At 33.3% G+C, this 4,171-nt stretch overlaps 1 long non-coding RNA gene across 1 annotated transcript in view; it reads right to left on the bottom strand.

Annotated features, from left to right (window-relative positions):
• The window catches only part of LOC142350721 (uncharacterized), a 3,636-nt gene extending 3,224 nt beyond the window's left edge, over positions 1-412 (bottom strand). Inside the window, exon 1 of the long non-coding RNA XR_012760900.1 lies at positions 252-412. This is a non-coding gene — a long non-coding RNA (uncharacterized LOC142350721). The remainder of the gene's footprint in view (positions 1-251) is intronic.
• Between the last annotated feature and the right edge of the window lie 3,759 nt (positions 413-4,171).

The following is a 4,171-nucleotide window of genomic DNA, read 5'->3' as shown; positions in this document are numbered from 1 at the left end:
ACCCGGGGAGAGAGAGAGAACGATTAAAGTTGTGCGCATTCGTGAACTGTAAATGTTATTTTTGGTTTAAATCTAGATGTTAAAATTGGCATAAAGTTTAAACCGAAAGAGGAACTCGAGGTAAACTTAATTTCATGTCCACCTCATTACCAAATTGTTCACCGAAAAATGTCTGCGACAAATTTTCCATGATCAGCTATAGCAGCGATAATTTTTTGAAGTATATTAGTTTAAGAAATTGATGTACTAACCAGATGGCTGGATCTGTGCCAAGAATATGACACTGTTGGAACTTGAAGAGCGGAAAAGCTGACCCACTGATTTTCAGGCGAGTTTTGAGGAAAACTGATTGTTCTTCCTTAAATTAACACTGACAATAAATTTACGCCGTGTCACATATTTTCTCATTCACTCTGATGATATTTACCATCGAAACGTGTTCACATCTTAAACCGCGAATTGAAAAACTCCTCCAAAAATTGGAGATGGCATATTCGAGTGCCTTTGATCTTAGGCACCCTTCTAGTAATGGTAAAAAAATTATGTTTGATGTTGAAATTTATTTTGACAGTCTTTTCAAAGCTGAGTAAAAATGGCACAGCCTGTTTAATATTTTTTGTGGCATTCTAAAAATCGCGTAGGCGGCCGTCCATTTTTGTTCTGCTTAAAAAACCATATTAGGAAAGTTAAACAATTTTTTTGGCAGAGTCGGCCAAATTTAGAACATGGTGCCTAAATTGAAGGCGTTTGCTTAAATCTGGTCAAGAGGATACATTATCGGAGTGGAAATTATCAAATAAAATAACAATCTTCCCGCAATATAGCAGACATATGGAGATTATCAAACTTATGACTTTTGCAACCAGAACTTGCCTGACTTTTAAATCTGTACTCTTTTAAAGATATGAACGATTTCACTAATTAGTTTTCGAGTTTTTTTCATTATTTGCTGCCAAATGGTTTTAAGGATCCATATTTTTTTTCAAAACTTTGTCTGGTATGTTGACTTTTTCCTGCACGCATTAATAAATTGATTGGATTACAACTGTTTCATAAATCTTATTTCAATTTTTTAAACAAAAATTTGAAGTCATGTCTCTTTAAGTTTTTGAACAATTCTATCAATAAATTTTGAAGAAAAAAATGACACGGCACAATTTGGTTCTGAAGGTTTCTCAAACTGAATATTTTTTTATTTTACAATTTTCTCGTAAAAGCAAGTTAGATATCCTGCAAGATTCTTGTAGGTTTACAATTCCAAAGTTACTAGTGTGGTCATGAATTTTATGAGTTTTCTTAATGAGGCGAGGGAAGCTAGTTCAGATTATTCATTTAGGGGACTAATGATGAACAACTAATTCAAAAACATAGTCAACGTAGTTCAACTGAGTTTGTTAAAGCAGCAAAACTTCCTACTGGCAGCATATGCGTAGGTGGTGGCAACAGTTCAAAAGATGAGCTATTAAACTTATCTGATGTTAAACTGTTCGTCATTAAAATGAAGGAGGACTTTAAATCTTTTTATGTTATCTTCTTAACGTTACAAAAATGTGTTGCAGTTTCAATTATAAGGAAAGTTGATTGTTGTTTAAGCAAACTGTTGCCATAATGAGATAAGAATTTAAATTATTTTTTTCATCAGAAAGTGTCTATTTTGGTGCAAGAAAGTTTGCGTCAACTAAATATCCGTATCAATAATCACCTCTAATTAAAGGCGATCAAAAGTTATCAGAAGTAAATAAGAGCTTCCGCCTTATGCAGTGATCAATATTTCAGCCCCGATCTGATTATCATAAATACTCGACACTGAATCACAGCATCTTCATTATGATCTTTACTATGGCCAGGGTTCTGATATTGTTATCCCAGTCTGAGGTCCCAGTCCGAAAGTTGAAATGTCCGGGCGGTTCCAGACGGAACATGTCTATGTCGGGACCGTCCCAGTAGGAAAGTACATATGTCCAAAATTTCGTCTGATAAAAAAATATTCCTGCGTTTAAAACAGCCTATATCCAGGCTTTTGTGCATTCAAACTTGAAAGCGAAAAACTATGCGCTCGAAATAATTTAACCCAAACTTGGAAATGAAGGTGCACACTGCAAGTGGACTCTAAAATAAGAAAGATATCTTGGTCTAGCTTAACTCGGAGAAATAAGTAAATTTGGGGAATGAAAACTTAGTAATGAATAAGTTTTTGTTTATATAAAATTTTTGACCAAAATTTCATCCATTGATGTCCAGAATATAGCGAGTTCAAAAATTGATTAATTCCAGAATATTGTGCATTCAACGTTGCCTATGTTGAGGCCATCTTGCGTTCATTCACGTTTCGAGACCGTGTAACTTTGAATGTACGATGCCCTTTGTGAGTTCATTTCGGTCTGGACATATTCTTATTCTGTGTGGGACCTCAGCGTGGGATCTAATACACATTTCATGGAGAAGCTGAGAGTAAAACTCTGATCTTAGCTGTTGCTTAGGGGGGAGGGGGGGCTTAGGGGCTCTGAGCTTAGGGGGGGGGGGGGGGGGGGCTGGAACTTTGAAAACAAAACTCTATAGGACAAGGCGGCTCGGTAATGTGCAATCGCACATAAGGTTCCGACCCCACTCATCCACAATTTTGGCATAATTGTCTACCAAATGATGAACAGATAGAAAAACACAAAAAACTCAAGTAATTTTTTTCAAAAAAAAAAACTGGTGTATAAACGAAAAGATAGCCTCCAAAGCAAAAAAACTCAGTTGAGTTAAAAATTATGCATTAGATTGATGAGATATGCCGATATTAAGAAAGCGAGCGAAGACCAACGGCAAAATCAAACAGAAACAACAAACATTAATTACATCAAAAAATTTATGTCCATTTTAAAAAAAAACTTAATAACAAAGTCAAAATAGCGTTAGATAAAACTGGAAATAAACAAAATAACTTGTAATTCACCAGAAAAAATGGTTATTCACCAGTTCATAATAAAGACTGGTAACAATTAGACAAAAAAGAACAGAAACTTTAAAGTTATAAAATTCACTGATTTTTTAAAAAAAACAATTAATTTCAAAAAAATGAAATCAATATTAATCAACTAAAATATCCCATAAGTTTACTATTACCAATGCTTCTATGGAAGGGAATTAAGAACTCTTGGTATTCAATTTTTTATGCAGTTACAAAAAGAACAACAAATAGACAACAAACTAAAAATCAATTAAAACTTGCCAGAAAATGATTTGGAAGCCGTAAAGCCATACCTTGGCCCCCAAAATATATTCGATTGCACCTTCGTTGAACACCGTGTATTATGCGGCCGCTCATTAATGAAAATAAGCAACAATTAGACAAAAAAGAAAAAATGCAAAATTATGTAATACTTTTTTTTCGAAAAAAATTTGTTTCCAAAGACATGAAAGCCATTAATTTCAAAATGAAAAACTGAATAGGTTCGTTTATTCTTCCAAACACAGCCCTCGAGACCTACAATTATCCATAATATGTTTTACGTCTACAAAAAGAACGTCAAATCTGACAAAATTCAAAAAATCATTTACTTTTTTTTGTGAAAAAACCGTCTGGAAGCCAGTAAAGTCATAACGAATTCTCTTAAAACTTTAGATTTCGTGACACCAATCCCTCTTGACATCTTCCCTTGAAATGTAATATGTGACCTCTCTTTAATGAAACCAGGTAACATTTAGATCAAAAAGAAAAAAGCAAGATTGTGTAATACTTGTTTTTATCGAAAAAAAATTTATTTCCAAAGACATGAAATCCATTAATTACAAAATGAAAAAATTAAATAGGTTCGTTGATTCTTCCAAAGGAAGCCCTCGAGACCTGCAATTGTCCAGAAGAAGTCTTACTTCTACAAAAAGAACGTAAAATATGACAAAAATCAAAAATTAATTTACTTTTTTTTTGTGAAAAACCCGTGTCGAAGCCAGTAAAGTCATAACAAATTCTTTGAAAACATTAGATTTTGTGACACCAATCCCTTTTGACACCTTCCCATGACAAAATTAATGTCATTTTAAACCTTTAATTAACGAGACCAGGTAACAAACAGACAATAAAAGGAACGAATTTGCGAAGTTGAAATGTTTTTTTTTTCATTTTGAAAAACAATTGTTTTCAAAGTCAAGAAAGCCATTATCTATCTTCTAATATCAGAACATA

This window comes from Convolutriloba macropyga, chromosome 12 (genome assembly GCF_964194025.1).
Source record: "Convolutriloba macropyga chromosome 12, txConMacr16.3, whole genome shotgun sequence".
NCBI classification, from domain to species: Eukaryota; Metazoa; Xenacoelomorpha; order Acoela; family Convolutidae; genus Convolutriloba; species Convolutriloba macropyga.
Note: the sequence above shows the minus strand (reverse complement) of the source record. Positions and strands in the feature narration are given on the sequence as shown.